Genomic DNA, 17,721 nt, shown 5'->3' on the forward strand with positions numbered 1-17,721 from the left:
GCTGTAGGCAAGCCTGCATGGAATTTTCTTAATTAGTGATTGATGTGGGAGGGCCCAGCCCATTGTGTGTGGGGCCACCCCTGAGCTTGTGATCCTGGTTCTGTTAGAAATCAGTCTGAGCAAGCCATGAAAAGCAAACCAATAAGCACCGCCCTTCCACAGTCCCTGCCCCCAGGTTCCTGTCCCTCTTGAGTTCCTGTCCTAACTTCCTTCAAGGTGAACAGTGATATGGAAACATAAGTCAAATAAACCCTCTCCTCCCCAAGTTGCTTTGGTCATGGTGTTTCATCACTGCAATAATAACCCTAACTAAGACAGAATTTCAGGATGGCATGTTTAGCAGTTAAAGTTTATTAAAATTCCAAAGGTGATAATAATCTATTCATGGTAACAAAAACTAACTTTAAAATTTTTTAGTTTTTTAAGAAACAGGTGTGCTGATGCACACCTCTAATCCCAACACTTTGGAGGCAAAGTCAGGTGGATCTCTGTTAGTTTAAGGCCAGCCTGGTCTACAGAGCGAATTCCAGGACAGCCAGGTTAACACAGAGAAACCCTGCCTTGAGAAATAAACAATCAAAAATGTGTTTAATGTAGATAATCACTTAAATTTTTGGTAACTTTGTTAAACTTTAACCACTTGGAAAACTGAGCCTTACCAAAGCTAGGACTTATGTGTTGAAAACTCTTCAGGTTGTTTGGTTCAGACTTCATCCAAATGCTGTACAGAGTTTACAGCAGAAGACCGTCAAAACTGCCCTTGAAAGCCTACGCCAAAAGGGATGAGGGCCAAAGAGAACATCCAATATTTTGACCCCTGAGATCCATGGTGACCCAGGACCCTGGGGACAATGAGACCCTGCTGATAAGTTGCCCATCCCAACAGGGGTCCAGCTTCAGTGGGGTTTGCACTTCCAGGGTAGGGGCGGGTAAATTAGAAATTTTAGGCAGGAAGAACAAAGATATAAAAGAAAAGGAACAGAGACAGAATAGGACCCGTAAGGCAATCAGTGAATACTGAATATGCCCACATTTATTTTCCATATGCTTATAAACCCCAATCCAAAAGAGGGTAAGAGGGCAAAAGACTACTTTAACATGATACAAAGAACAAACAGAGCTTCAATACCTGAAACATCAAGCAACTATATCCTGAGTTAAGCATTCTCTTGTTTAGGCAGGACATGCAATGACCACACCTTATATCAAACATTCTGTAGGCAGTCACTCCCTGGGTCAAACTTCCTGTCATATCCTTGAAGGAACAGGAATAGGCTTGAATTCTCTGACCTTTGGTCAAGGTAGAATGGTCCCACTTCTGTGGACCCCACAACATTTTTTTAAATATTTATTTATTTATTATGTATACAATATTCTTTCTGCATGTATGCCTGAAGGCCAGAAGAAGGCACCAGACCTCGTTACAGATGGTTGTGAGCCACCATGTGGTTGCTGGGAATTGAACTCAGGACCTTTGGAAGAGCAGGCAATGCTCTTAACTGCTGAGCCATCTCTCCAGCCCCCACAACATTCTTTTAATCAGAGAAACCATTGGGTCTACAGAGATTAAATTCTAGTCAAAGTACATCTTATAAGAAAGGAAGTCACTAGTGTCCTCAGTTTATACATGATAAAATATAGAAATTATATGGGGTCTACACCAGTGCTAAACAAGTATGTGAGGGATATGCAGCTTCATTGAAAAGGCATTATAAAAACTAGAATGTCTGTAGATGGCAGTGGGCTGGATTTTCAGATAGACCATGACCTCCCCCTTCCTCCCTGCTACTGCTGACAATGTGGGTAAAATTATCTGTCCCCTGCTATATGCGAAAGGGAAGCATTGCTGCTGCCTGGAGCAACCACAGAGCAGATGGAGAAACAGAACTGGCAACTTCCCCCCAAATGGGGGTGGAGTGGGGAGAAGAACTGGCATTTGTGACAAGCCGCATTCATTTACAGCCTATTAAGTAAGTGGGACCCCGATTACAACAAGAAATGACCGGTTGAGACTGAAAACGGGGACTACTGAACGTTTAAAGATGAAGAGAGAGCCATTCCCAAGGCCATTGCCCTGCGTTTGTTAAGCAGCTCCATTAGGGAACTCGAGCCAGCCAGGCAGTTCTAGAAGCCACGGTAGGCTGGCACTTTTATGTTCCCTGGCTTGCCGGAATCCCCAGTGAACTCGTAAACAATGTGACCCTGTGCCCGGAATAACCCCTGACAGTGACTTAGGGCTCTCTCCAAATATAGATTTTATTGATTATTGATTTTGGCTTTTAGAGACAGGGTTTCTAAACTGTGTAGCTCTGGGAGGTAAATACAGAATTTTAGAAAGCCCAATTGAAAAAAATTGTTGTTGGCTTTATAGAACTTCCCCAAATCAGGAGTCACAAATACTTGGTTGTCTTTGTACTCTCTCTGGCTAGATAAAAAGTCTCTTCTACTCATACAGAAAGTATGTACGCAGTAGTCCAACTTCTAGAACAAAGGGTCCTTAGGTTTGCAATTCCTGTTCTTACTGGGTCAGACAATGGGCCAGGACTTAGGGCAAACCTAACAATACCTTACTATATAAAGGGCATAGTGCTGATAGAGTTCGCTTTGGTTTTACTTCTACTGAGTATGCTGATTAGAATTAGATATAAAGAATCAAATGAAATTTAAAATACATGATGCTTGCATGTCAGGACATCCCCCGGATAGAACAGTGCTCCTTCCTCTCATGGGACACAAACCCCCCTGCAATAACAGTATTGCACATTACAGAATGAGAACACATTGGAAAACAAGGCTTGCCAGGACCTGTTGCTCCTGTCCCCGACTGTGCAGGCAGGGCCACCAAACCCCCTCCTTACCAACAGAAGTGAGCTACTCCTCAAGTCTCACACAACGGGGGGGGGGGGGATGGATTCGTTTGCCTATGGGGGACTTTGGAGGCAGGACCCACACTGTGAACATCTCAGGCAAGGGAGGGGCAGATGGTCGGTACCCTGTATTCATCCCACAAGCTGAACTATGGTAGTGCTACGGACACGGGCATGTTTTACCCAGTCTGCCACCAGACCGCTGGGACCTGCGCACTGGCTCATTGTCTGTACCATTTACCCCGGCCCTCCTTCTCCTCCTCTTAGCAAAGTTAAGCCCTGGAGTAAAAGGGCAACACCTGCATCCTTTGATGCCTATATTGTTCTCCAAAGTTGTACCACGCTTTTCAGCTGCAGCACTTTGAACACATTTTTCTGGCAGCACAATTACAAAGCCAACCCAGCTCCGTAAGCACGTAAAGCCAAGCTCTAACTCCTCAGAATACAGTACAGGATCCCTTGCACTGTGCTTAAAAACCCAGTGAGACCCCTGCTGGAAAGGCTTGCTTGTTTCTAAATCTTTCCCTATTATAATACATGTGGCAGAGAGGATTCCCTGGCCTCAACACAATAGAATGAAGCCAGCTGCTTGCCACTGGGAATGGATGCATTCCTGACCTGTCAACACCGTGTGAATTGACCATCCGGAGAGGCCAAGCTCTGATGCCAGAAGACCCCGTGAGACCAGAGAACCGTGAGATGTCTCCATCATTGCTCGGGCTTCTTGGGAAGCTACCTAGACTATGCACAGTGGAGGCATGGGGATTTGACTGCCCACAGCAAGAAGGAAATTATTTATTTCCTTATCCATTGCACTCCTTGACATTAGCTACATTTGTTTGTTTTTGACAGCATCAAATCATTTTTTCAAAAAAAACAGCATAACAAAACTCACAAATTTAAACCATATTTCCTAAATAACATTCAAGGAATCTACATTTGTTTTCATCTCTGCTGTAGGCCTGACTCTCTACAGCCTCAGCAAACAGGAAGCATGACAAAAAAAGCTTCTGTTGGCTCCTAGAGTGATAGCTGGGAAAAATTTATGTTGTTTGCGTTTTCCGTCTCCTAATAGTTTATGATTGCTCTCTCTGGAAGACGTTATAAAAGATGAGTAAATGTATATATATTTACTCATGTCTTATATATATACATATATATAATTCTTAAAAGCTTCTGTTAACATTCTTTAGTCTTTTTTCAGTGTTAATGACTGAGTCCCCTAAGCCAGTTACGATATCTTTTGATATACGTAAAACAGAATCTGACAAACCACGGGCTAAACTTGACTTAAAACAATGCTATGTTCAAACACACACACACACACACACACACACACACACACACACACACACACACAAAGAATTCTGCCCTCCAATACTTGGAGATTCCTGCTGAGTAAGTGGCAGCTCCTACGTTAGAAACCCTGTCCAGGTATGCTGATATAGTTATATTTCTCAAGGTATCTGGATGCCACTGGAGACGTGAGCTGATGCTATTTTGACCTTGTGCTGACTAGTCCTATTTCAACTTGATTTAAGTTAAAGTCATCTGCAAGGAGGGAATCTCAATTGAGAAAATGGCTCCATAAGGTAGGGCTGTAGGCAAGCCTGAAGGACATTTCCTAATTAGTGGTTGACAGAGGAGGGCCCAACCCATTGTGGGTGGGGCCACTCCTGGGCTGGTTGTCCTGGGTTCTATAAGAACACGGAAAAAAACAGTAAGCAGCACTCACTCCTCCATGGCCTCTATATCAGCTCTTGCCCAGGTTCCTGCCCTGAATTCCCTCTGTGACTTAGTGTGACCTAAGAGCTGTAAGATTAAAATAAACCCTTTTGGTCATGGCGTGTATCACAGTAGAACCCCTAGTTAAGACAGATTCTAAAAGGGATTGGAGCATAAAAAATGGCAGAAGGGTCTAAGAAGCTGAGGAAAATACACGCAGCAAGCTGGGTGGCGCCCTTGAGCTATACCACGTTACTCACCTCTCCCCTCTATACTATAAATGATTTGTGGCTGATTCTTCTGCTTGTGGAGACCGTCTGCTTATGGAGGAATTTAGCAAACGCTACTAAACAAGCTTAATATAGCCAATCAAAATATGTCACTCTGGGTTGCTATGCGGGGGTGAGGAAGCAGGCAAGGGGACAGGAGTGGTATAAAATGCTTTGTTTAACCGAACTGAAGCTCGGTTTGGGGGTCGATGTTGCCTAGGCCTGTTGTATTCATGCAATAAAACTGCCTCCTAGCTTTCAGCCCTGTGCCTGCCTCTTCCTTTGGTCATTTCCTGAAGCAGGAAAAGTCACACAAGAACACGAAAGCTCAAAGACTCTACAGATTGCATCATTTAAATGGAGGCCTGGGGAGTCAACCCGAACCTCAGGAGAGGAACACAGGGAAAAGGAGGTGAAAATCAATCTAATTGATAAATTGATTGAAAAATCAATCAATCAAGAGGGCCATCAGCATAGCTGAACACTAGGTCCCAAATAATTTTCCAAGGGCTCAACTTTGTTCTGTGATGCATGGTCAAAATTCCCACCCATGAATCTCTCCCGGTAGCTTTACAACAACCTCTGTGACCAATGGGTTGATCCCCCCCACCCCCTTCGCCTCTACGGTAACTAGAGCTGGAAATGGTAAATGAAAGGAAGACAGTATTAGGTCATTCCTTCCCATAACACATGAGCAGAGAGGCCCAGGAGGCAGAGCCTGGCCTACCTTTGTGGAACTAAAACCCTGGCTCAGTCCCAGTGGTACCCTTCATGGTGTCTCCTCACCATTAGGGGTGACTCTGTGCCAAGCTTTAGTCTCCCCTGCACCACAGACACATGTCCACCTGCCCACTTAAAAGTCACATCTTCCCCATCCAAAACTCACTCCTGATCATGCCTCAAGCATGACTCCCTCTTCAGGAAACACCAATAACCCTGTGGTTCTGTTGCGGAAATCAGTACCTAGAAGCCGTCCCTGTCTGTTCTCTCATCTCCCTCTCCAATATTTCTTATCCAGCATCCCCTTGGCCATCAGGTTCTATTGGTTTTATGATCCCAATGCAGCCTGACTACTTCCTGCCGTGTTCTGAGTTGCCAAGATGTCAGTTGGGATGACCCAATAATACCTTCTGTCTGGGGTCCTCTGCTGCTAATGGGTATATTTGTGTGTACATGGAAGATATCTTAGAACATTAAAAAAAATTATGTTGATTGTTTCTTACATTCACCAAGAAGAATTGGATCCGAATAGTTAAAGAGTACTGGGAATTAGGGTTCCTAAATGTCCCCTCGAATGGTCTTGGCACTTAGCAGAACTGGCCCGCTACTTTGTCAGCACTAGGCCATCCTGACTCTCTGCCTCACCTAGGGCCCTCCTGTTGATAGGTCTAACTTCCGGGCAAAGCCATCTTTTGTCAGCTAAAGCATTCTGAATGAGTGGGAGAGGAATGTCTTCCAACAACCAACAAGGCTGGGTCACCGTGGAGACTCCTCAAGGATGACACTCACCACTGCCTTATGCAACACAGACCCACGGCTGCCTGTTGGAAGGCATGCCGCAGCACCCAGTAGGCAGCGCAGCCTCGCTTCAGACCAGGGATGTTTGAACAAAAAAGAGCCATAGTCCTCCCATCGCTTTCAGAGAATAGCCAAAAGCTACATTCAAAGAACCCTGATGATAATGAATATGCTAATGTCGTTTCCACCAGGTCCCTACACACTTTCAAAGAAATGCTTCTGACCTTCCACATAGATTCAAAGCTTCCATTGAAGTCCAAGGGGGGTTGGGGCTTAAATGACATGAAAGTTTTTACATAAATGGATACAACTCGGGAGTTGTGAATTAAAAGCGAATTTCACATTGTCCCCAAAAGCTCTGACCTTGAATGAGACGCATTGGTCCTAATTGGTTGGCAGTGGACCTTCTGGCCAGACAGCTGTTACCTTTGGGTAGAATGAGCCATGGAGCATTAACTGGAGTCCTTTCTGCATGACAAGTGAGCTCTGGAAACGCGGGTTCAAATGCCAACTCCGCCACACATTAGCTGGCCGAGCTGATGGAGCGCCGCTTGCTTATGTGTGAAAGGCTTAGTGATTCCTTGGTGGCAATGTGCGGTCGAGAGGGGCTAGGCATCCACCCAATCACAGCGCATCCAAACTATGGAGACCCCCACCCCCACCCCACGCCCCAGTCTTCCCTGTTCCCACCTGTGCTCGCTTCCTCTAACACACACTGGGGAGGTACCCAGGATTCAGCTGTGAACAAACCAGCCGAATTGGAGCTGCCTCGGCAGTGGGAGGAACTGGAGCTAAACCAGGAGCAATGAAGAATCTCTAAGAGAGGTACATTGCGGAGAAGAGGAGAGAGTAAAGCCTTAGCCTTGCGACCTGCACTCTAATCCCATCTCCTGGCGTCCTGACTGCAGCTCTTAGGAGAGCCTTTTGATGACAGGATTCTCAAATGTTCAAAGAGACCCACACTGGCCATTCACTGAACAAATATTTATGAAGTTGTAACCCATGTCTGAATGCACTGCTCTGAATGCTACAACGCTCACAATGAACAAAACAAGCAAAAAAAAAATCCTTGCTCTTGGAAATTTAAATTCTAGAGAAGAGAAATAGACATTAAACAGTACGGCCTTCCCTTGGTAACCACGGGGGACTGGTTCTAGGAGTCTTAATATAGAAATCCTTCGGGGAGTGAGCCCCTTATGTAAAATGGCCTTGTGTGTGTATAACCTCCATGTGCTTTAAGTCATCTCTAGATTAATTACACAGATTAATGAAAAGACCTAATAACAATAAGTAATCACTATACTGTTTAGGGAATAATGACAAGAAAAACATAAGGCTTCTGGGAGGCCTGTCCTTTCCAAATGAATATGGGGGAGGATTGGGGGTGGGAGGATAGGGAGGTGGGGAAGATGGGGGGAACAGGGGGAGATGGGAGGGGGATCAGAATGTAAAATAAATGAAAAAAAATGTTATTTAAATAAAAACAAAACAAAAAAAAGAAAAGAAAAAAACATAAGGCTTCACTTTGCTCTATTTTTTGCTGTTGTTATCTTGAGACAGGGTTTCTCTGTGTAACAGCCTGGCTGTCCTGGAACTCATTTTGTAGACCACACTGGTCTCAAAGTCACAGTGCTCTGCCTGCTTCTACCTCTGGAGTGCTGAAATTAAAGGTGTGCACCACCACCTCCTTCTGCTTTGTGGTTTGGGGCCAGACTTCAGAAGGGACCAGAGACTCAAGACCACACACCTGAAGCAGCTAATGCTTGCCTGGCCCTGTGCAAGTGCTCAACAGAGGATAGCTTTTATTTATGACATTTTTCATTGTTATTAGTGCTCTTGTAGGCTCTTTGAATTGCCCACTTTTCTTCTTTCCTCTTTTCTGAGTGACAATAAGCAAGGCTAATCCCCAGATTCCGAGCTAGTAGGGCCCTCTGCCTCCAATCCCAGACAAAGCCAATAGGAATGGCTAATGTGTATGGTGGTGCAGTCACAGAAAGGGCATGTAACGAGTGAGTGTCGCTGGAGAATGATCAGTGTCTTGCATTCCATCCCTCTCTATGACCTTACAAATTAGATGCCTTGGAAAAGCTGTACCTTCATCCTGGGTGGTAGATAACATCTGCTAAATAGATGGGTCTTTTTAAAGAGCTGGTACCTAATAAAATTACCTGATTCTGGTTTGGGCAGGCAGAGCTGAATGGAAGGGGGCAGGCCAAAACCTGGCATCCACTCTTCCAAATTGAACCAACCTCCTCTCCCCCAGGATCCGTCCACCTACATGTTGAGTCAACCAACCTGCCTCCTAACAAGGCATGCTCTCTCAAGCTACCTCCTTTTCTTTATTCACCCCTCCCCGTGTCCTTCCACAACCCTGCTCAGACAGCAGCAGCTTCTCCCTGAGGCCTTTTCCAGCCTCCCAGAAACACAGGATTACCTCCCATAAGATCTTGCTTTACAAAGTACTTTACACATTACTTGGCTGGAGCATCCAGTTCATTTCGGTTTTATGAAGCCTACTGTTTCCTGAGATCCCTGTAACTGGAAATTGTTTAATGTTTTTATTAGCGCTTTAAGAATCTCATACAGTGTGTTTTGATCACAGTCCTCCCTCTCTCCCAACTTCTCCCAGATTCTCCCCAACATCCCTACCTATCCAACTCCATGTTCACTATGCCAACCCCAATCAAGTCCAGTTTGTGTTGACCTAGGAGTGAGGTTTGTTTCACAGTACGGCATTAAAGAAAACTGACTTTCCCTCTCCTAGAAGCAATCAAATGCAAGTAGTTCCTCAGCTAGGGGTGTGACTTTGTGCCCACCTACCCTCCTCTATAATAGCGTATGGTCTGACTTGGGCCTCTAGAGATCACAGGCTTGCTGTCTGTCATGTCTTAGGGTTTCTATTGCTGTGAAGAGACACCATGACCAGGGCAACTCTTACAAAGGAAACCATTCAATTGTGGTGGCTTACTTACACTTCAGAAATTCAGTCCATTATCATCAAGGTGGAGAGCATGGCAGAAAGCAGGCAGAGATGGTTCTGGCTACATCTTGATTGGAAGGCAACAGGAAGCAGACTGTAACGCTGAGAGTAGCTTGTGTAAATGGAGACTGTATGTTCGTTTCCTGGTCACTCAGACCTGAATAATCACACAAAACTATATTAATTGCAACACTGTTTGGCCAATGGCTCAGGAGTATTCCTAGCTAGCTCTTATATCTTAAATTAAATCATTTATATTAATCTGTGTATTGCCACGAGGCTGTGGTTTACTGGCAAAGTTCTGGCATCTTTCTCCTTAGGCAGCTATACGGTGTCTGTCTGACTTTACCTTCTTTCTTCCTGCATTGTTTAGGTTCCCCACCTACCTATATTCTGCCCTGCCGTAGGTCAAAGCAGTTTCTTTCTTAACCAATGGCAATAAAACATATTCATAGCATACAGAGGGGAATCCTGCATCAAGCTTGAGCATAGGAGACCTCAAGGCCCACCCCCACTGTGACACACTTCCTCCAACAAAGCCATACCTACTCCAACAAAGCCATACCCCCTAATAGTGCTACTCCTTTTGGGGGGCCATTCTCTTTCAAACCACCACACTGTCACAATTCTAAGTCTTTGATCAAGCTTATTAGAGTTTTGACTGATGAGACTTTGCCCAACCCCAGAAGCAGCAACCTCAGGTGCCAGGCACAGTGCTGCCACCAGAGGGTCTCATTCGTCTTTATATTTGCAGCTACTTCAGGAATGGGCATGTATGAAATTGCTGCAACTAAACTTTCAGAGCAACATTAGACCTTTTGTTTACTGCGGGAGGTTTCTGAGACCTCCACAGCCAGATGATTGGCAAGAAAGCATTTCGTTTCAACACAACCTTGAGAGTCTGACCCTAAGTGTTTATTTTAGCCATATTTAAACACAGCACAACTTGGTGGAAACTTTCCTGCTTACAATCAACTTAATCCCACATGCATAACAAAGCATACGTAAGACTCTTCGAGGAGCAAAGTAAACAAAACAAGGATTGGGCGGACTACATTGAAACTCTTTGAAAAGTACATGTGATGTCGTCCATAAAGATGGGTTCTGTAGTTTGAATGGGACAAATAAGTCTATGAGAAGGGTCTGGGGAAGTGTCCGATGTAGTCACCCACCACACCTGGCTAGAAAGCACATCTTTTCCCAGCCTTCTGGGTGGATAACAGGTGTAGCATTACTTCCCTTGAAGACATGACCCTGTATGCCGACATAGATAGTGCTTATCTATGAGCACAAGAACTTCCATGCTTCCCGCATCTCCCACTTTTTATTTTCAAGGAAAAAAAGTTGTGGGTACAGTAGAAGCCAAGGTGCTCTCCATTACCTGCATGGCTCCTCTAGCTATTACAAGCAAGCGCAACAGAATTATAAGAACAGCTATCAGAGGACCAAGGAAAGGAGAAAGTCATCTTAACCATGATGGCCATTCAGAGGTTCTCTGAGAGACTTTGTTTATCTTTTTTTGCAGATCATTAATTTGATCATCAATACTATGAGAAAAATCTGTCATATTAAAGCAACACAAGCCAGGAAATTGTTGACAATCAAGATTGTGCTTGAGCAACAAATAATCTATAGTAGTAGCTCTTGTAATGAGTCTTTTTCTGTCCCTCCAGCCAGCTCCCAAATAATGACACAGAGACTTACTAATTATGAAAGCTTGACCTATAGCTTAGCCTTGTTCTTATAATTTAAATTAACCCATTTATATTCATCTACATTCTATCATATGCCATTACCTCTCTTCCATGGCGCACCTCCTGTTTCCCCTCCATGTTTTCTGGCTTCTCCCGTACACCTAGATTTCTCCTGCTTGTCCTTTTGCTCTTGGAAATCCTTCCTATCCCTCCTGCCTAGCTATTGGCCATTCAGCTTTTCATTACATCAGTCACAGCAATATACCTTCCCAGTCTGTAAAACTGTGGTTCTCAGCTCACCCATTTCTTGGTTGATTTCTGCTTACATGTTTGTTGTAGTGTTAGTAGTGTTACTAATCGTGCAGGCCAGTTTTGAAACCGCTTTTGCATTCTAGTAATCATGTCTGGTACTGGTAATTTTAAAAAATCATAAAAACAGTCCTCAACATGGCAAAACAGCATTGTACTGTCTTCTATAAGGGCATACTGGCATTTGGAGTCTATAGTGACAAGCTGAGAATTAACATGTAATATAGTTAGTAAATATAACAGCATCATTTTGGGGTCAATAGTATTGTGTCCTGTTGTCTTTCCAAGGTCTTGGCTTGATGAGTTGAAGTCTTAATGTGTCCCTAAGTCAGTGCTATCCTGGTCAGATGTACTGTAGCTAGAGCCATCTGGGACCTCATCTTGGGAAAGACTTAAGCATAACCTCATGCTGATGTTAGAATAACTAAGTCATTTCCACGGATTAGTTTCTAGATATTTTCATTTAACAAATAATTTAGGTTGTATCTCCTTTAGCGCTAAATGTTTTGGGCAGCCAAAGAAGCAATATTCTTTAAAGTGCAAAACGTTAAAGTAAACCTGGCTAAATGTAGCGTGGTGTGTAGGGATTTAAGTGGGTGTATAAACCACCTTTTTAAAAATTTGCCATTCAAGTATTAGATGTTGTCATTCCACAATAGCTTGACCCTGTGTGTTGCAAGGGATTTCACTAACATGATTAATATTCCATATACTGCAAAATTCCTTAAAGCACCTGCTAGTGTAAGCAGGACCATTATCAGTTTTTAGTTGTAATGGAAATCCTAGAAAAGAAACAGTGTATAATAAATGATTGACGACATCTAAGATGGTCTCACCCTGTGAACAGAAGTAACAATCATATTAGAAAAAGTATCAACTGTTACATGCGCATATTTTAAATTTCAAATTTCTGAGATATCTGTTTGCCATAATGGCACTGGGTTTTAATCCTTGAGGATCAATTACGCCAGCAGAGGGCAGTGGGGTGAAAGAAGAAAAGATCAGACGTGAATGATGTGTTGTGCTTGTTCATGGGGTAAAGAGAATTGTACTTGTAGCGTTTTTCATTTTGATGAAGAAGTTCTTGAGATTGTTGAGTGGCCTTTAAGGAAAGTACTAGGGGCAAGGAGGCAGCCAGCGCCTCATCTTGAGCACTAGCAGATGCTAACAGACCTGGCAAATTAGAATGAGCAGGAATATGAATTATGAAAAAGGTTGAGTTCATTATCATATAGATATCTGAAGGGAGAGAAATAATTATGAAATAACATCAGTAGTGGGCTTGGGTTTAAGTCTTGAAGCTTCTAATAGAGAAACGGTTTGAGCACAATCCACAGAGTCAGTTACAATATTCAATGCCTGAGAAACATCTAATAAAAGCTGATTGATTTCTGTGAGGGAAGGCAACTGATGTGGGTACAATTTATTTTGTGGAGGATGTGGAATCTGTATATAAAACATAAACTCCTTGTCCTCTTGAAGAACCATCTGTAATAGCATTAAATGGGATCTCTGTAGGATTTATTAGTTGTAATTGTAGGTAATACTCATGAGGTATCTTCAAAAAATCCTAAAAGAGGGATCGTTGGGTTAATGATTATCTATAGATCCCGAGGAACATGATGATATTACCTGCCAATTATTATCAGTGTGAAACAAATAATCAACCTGCATTTTGTTTAATGGTACAATGATTTCTGTAGGTTCTTTACCACTAACTTGTTTAAGAAGTCTCCTTCCCACCATTATCAAGTGTGTAACTTCTTGTAAACAAGGAGTTGCAGATAATTATGACATGCATAAATTCTATAATACCATTACCTTGTTGGTCTATAATCCCAGTAGGTGATGAGGAGGAAGGATAGATAAGTCATAGATAAGGAAGTAAGATATCACTTTTATCAGCAACATTATTTAATAAACCAATAACTCCCTCTGCTTTCGAGTTTTATGTTTCTGATCAAGTATAACCGGCAATCTCTGGAAAGTAACATAAAGAACACAGCCAAATCTTTAGTAGTGATAGTGATAAGGACGTACCAAACTGATAATGACCCAAACATTTTTGTAAGTAACTAAAGGAAAATTGTTTGGGAAGTTCTAAGTAGAGGATGATGGAGGACTTGTTGTGTAATAACATCCTAAATAATCGTAAAGTGATTGCTTTTCATTTTATCTGGAAGTAGGTTTAAATTTGTTCCTTTTGCATTTACTGTGGATACGAAGCACTCATTTAAGGATCGATTAGATGAGCTGGAGAGCAAAGTGTCATCCATTTAATGAATGAACAGTGACTTGGGAAATCCCTTTTGATAAAACTTTCCACTGATATCAGGTCATTCGTCGGCTGTTGGTTGTTTAAAGCAGGAAGAGAGAATGCAAAGCATTCCTTATTATGATGTAAAGGAACAGAGAAAAGGCCATCTTTTAAGGCAAGTGTAACACTGAATATCTTGAGGAATCATAGCAGGAGCCAGGGGCCCTTGCTGGAGGGACCCACTGTTTTCATAGTAGCATTCACGCCCCTGATATCATGTAACAGTGAAAATTTATTCTTCTCCTTTTATGAATTACAAAAATAGGGGAATTCCAGGGACTGACTAAAGGTTCTATGCACTAGCTATAATTGTTCCTGCACTGGAAGTTGGGCCTGTTTTAATTTTTCCTATGAAGGGGCCATTGATCAGTCCACCCTGGGTCATCAGAGACCCATTGTATTTTTAAAGGCTGTATGACTGGCCCTTGATCAATGACCCCAATTAGGGGGTATACTTCCTTGTATTATAATTATCAGATGATTTGTTGTAGCAATGGTAAGCACTGCTTGCATTTGTTACAATATATCTGTTCCCCACAGATTATATGAGTGTCCTGGGACAATGTTAGGCTGCACAGTGCCAGAGGAAGACTCTTTGTCAATCTGATTTAAGACAGTACTTTTTAAAGAGTCCCATTGGCGGCCAACACCTTATAAAGGTGGGCCTCTAGACATTGGCAATGTGGGGGCTCTGCTCTTGATAATAATGGAATGACCTGCGCCAGTATCTAGAATACTTTTAATGGAATCATTTTCCATATGTAAGGTCAACATATGATGTCTATCCTCAGATAACTGTATTGTCCTTAAAGCAGAGGAAATTAATCCCATTGCACTGTCTCTGAATGACTGGAAACTGCTTTAGAGTCTGGTTCATCTTTGATTGTCTGGGTCAATTTTACCTTTGATTCTTGGGCCGGGGATTGCCCCCTTGGGAGTTTAAAGGCTTACCATCCTTGTCAAATTTGAATTGACATTCCTTAGCCCACTGTTTTCCTCTTTGACATCATGGGCACAGACAAGGGACTGGATTACTAGATTTTTTTTTTTGCACTAATTTTTTCAGTGTCCTTTATTTCCTCATTCAAAGCAAGGTCCCCTTTGAGCAGTTTTGTGAATAGCTGCAGCAGTGACTGATGCAGCCTGAGACGGCTGCCAACATCCTGAGTGACTGTCACCCACTTAGAAGAGTCACCGCGTCTTACTGGTGCTGTAGCAGCTCTAGCAAACTAGAGCTGCCTGGTCAGGATATCTGCAGCTTCCCCAGGAGTTACTTCCTCTTCCACAGCCTCTTAACTTGAACAGGAAACTCAGACCAAGGCTCACAGACCTTCTGTTTTAGTGGCCAGCGAGTCCGCAGTTTCTCTGTGATCAGGACCAATTCTCTGGGCTTGCAGAGCACAAAGGTGTGCTGGGTCAAAACACCGGGCCAAGCCATTCGTCTGTAGTAGAGCATCACTATATCGTCCCTCTCCTCAAAGCATGTAGAATTGATAGGGACGTCATTGCCATGGTTTCCTTCTGCCTGTTCATCACGTTCATCATACTATCTTGCTTTCCATATCAAGTACTGTCCTGGGCGGAAGCGTCACATACTTGCTTATTGTCCCAAGGAGTAACAATATCCCTGCTTAAATTTTCCCCGTAACGTATCAGTAAATAGAGCAGGCACGCCATTGGCGGCAACAGATTTTCTGAAATTCTTTGAGAACTCAGAAGTAAATCGGTACTGTTGACACATATTTGGGTCCTGAGGATTTAAAATCATAGGCATCGTAAGAACTGGCATGGTGAGAGGTTCAGTCCAATCATTTCCCGTTGATTATGTCCCTTATCTTGTATAAGTAGTCTCTGGAAGTGAGGCGGCATGGACTGAATTTCTGAATCAGACTGATGAGAATGAATATTTGCTGTACATGATTATAAAATTGAGGTGTTTGAAAGGGGAGGCGGCGCACGTATCTAAATCAGTCTCATTAAATGTAGGCACAGTACCCCCTGCTGAGATGTGTCCAGAGGATCTTCCTCTTTATGGTCCTCTTGGAAGGGATGCAGGCAGTACATCACTGCAGTCGAGACCGCAAAATAATATGACAGGAATTTTGTTCCCCTTTTCGTGGGTTCTTTTCACATTAGCTCCTATGCCTTTCCAGCTGGCAACATCCGTGGTTCCTTGTTCAGGAAACCAAGAATTTTACAGTCACTTGTGTAAGTCTTTGAATATTTTGCTAAAAGACATCTCAATAATTGTACAAAATGCTTTGCTCAGAGGACTGAGACGAGCCCATATTATTTCATTCTCTCCTACAGTTGAAACTCCTTGGATGAGACGGCTGAACTCCTACCCTCCGCGTCTATTTAGAGAAAAATTTTCTTACCTTCTCCAAGTTGTGGGGGTCTCTGCAACCTTTACATCCAGCAGAGAGGTGATCCGTGGGAGGCAGAAAGTCAGTTCTATTCAACATGAATAAGAAGCCAGTGTTGTTGGTCCAAACCTTGGGAATCTGACCCCAAGTGGTTTATTTTAAGCCATATTTAAACACAGCACAATTTGATAAAATTTTCTTGGTGATAATTAACTCAATACAGTGTTCACAAAATATATATATATATAAATCTTCTTGAGAAATAAAGTTAAATAAAGAACAGATGTGACTACATTAAACTCTTTGTAAAGCCCACGTGACACCTTCCATAAAGAGGGATTCTGTCGATTGAAAAAAACAAGCAAACAACAATACTAACATTTATGATGAGAGTCTGGGAGTGGGTGTGGCCTCCAGCCCCACAGACAGTGAGTCAGAATGTGCAATCGACCCCAGCCTTCTGGGTGAGTAGCAGGTGTAGCATTCCTTCCCTTGAAGGAACAACACGGATGAGAACTGTCTCTCTGTATGCTGTGAATATGCCTTTTTAAATTCATTTTCTAATTTCATTTTACATTCCATCCACAGTTCTCCTACTCCCCACCCAACCTTCCTGCCTACCCCCAGCCCACTCTCCACTCAGTCCTCCCAGTGGGTAAAGGTTCCCAAGAGAAGTCAACAAAGTCTGGCATATTAAGTTGGGGCAGAACCAGCTCCCCCCCCAATAAGGCTGAGCATGGCATCCCACCACATGGAATGGGCTCCAATAAGCTAGCTCATGCACCAGGGATAGATCCTGGTCCTACTGCCAGGTGCCTCACACCCAGTCCAAGCTTCACCACTGTCTCCCACATGTGGAGACCTAGTTCAGTCCCATGGAAGCTCCACAGCTGTTGGTCTGGAGTTCCTGAGTTTCCATGAGCTTGGTTCAGCTCTCTCTGTAGATTCCTTCATCATGACCTTGATCTACCATTGCTTAATAAAGAAACTGATTTGGCCAATAGCCACGCATAATAGAGTCAGGTAGGATACAGGGAGAAAAGGGGTGGAGTCAGAGAGATGCCCGCAACCTCCAGAGAAACAAGATTTGAGGTAGCAAGTCACAAGCCTTATGGTAAAATATAGAATAATAGAAATGCGTTAATTTAAGTTGTAAGAGCTAGTTAATAATAAGCCTGAGATAATAGGCCAACAATTTGTAATTAATATTAAGTTTCGGAGTGGTTCTTTGGAAACTGGCGGGCAGAGGAGAAACCACCAGTTACACAGCCCTGTGTGCCAACATTCCAGGCTCCCCAAGTGCTTCTCTGTGGACACAAGGACCCCTGTGCTGCCTGTAGTTGACTATGACACTTAGGATTGGGATAGATGGTTTTGACTGTTTTTTTTTCTTAATCTATTTTTGTAAATAGGAAATAAAAAAATGTATTTTTAAAACCTATTTCCTAGGAGTAAGGGGAAGAGGGTAGACAATGTTTCCTGGTATATTTAAACATCAATGTTCCAGTGAATCTTAGAATCTCAGGGTTACAAAGAACAGTGGAATCATAGTCTTACAACATGGGAGCCGTGAAAATCTATGTGCTACAGATCTCTAGATTCCCAGGTGTGGTGGTTTGGATGAGAGTGGTCTCCGTGGTCTCCATCTCCATATATTTGAACTCTTGGTCCTCGGT

At 43.1% G+C, this 17,721-nt stretch overlaps 1 gene segment (V, D, J or C); it reads right to left on the bottom strand.

Moving 5' to 3' along the window:
* The window catches only part of LOC142845066 (immunoglobulin heavy constant epsilon-like), a 49,125-nt gene extending 39,615 nt beyond the window's left edge, over positions 1–9,510 (bottom strand). The window contains exon 1 of the C gene segment in view: positions 9,352–9,510.
* Between the last annotated feature and the right edge of the window lie 8,211 nt (positions 9,511–17,721).

Source organism: Microtus pennsylvanicus, chromosome 2 (assembly GCF_037038515.1).
Source record: "Microtus pennsylvanicus isolate mMicPen1 chromosome 2, mMicPen1.hap1, whole genome shotgun sequence".
In the NCBI taxonomy this organism is placed as follows: domain Eukaryota; kingdom Metazoa; phylum Chordata; class Mammalia; order Rodentia; family Cricetidae; genus Microtus; species Microtus pennsylvanicus.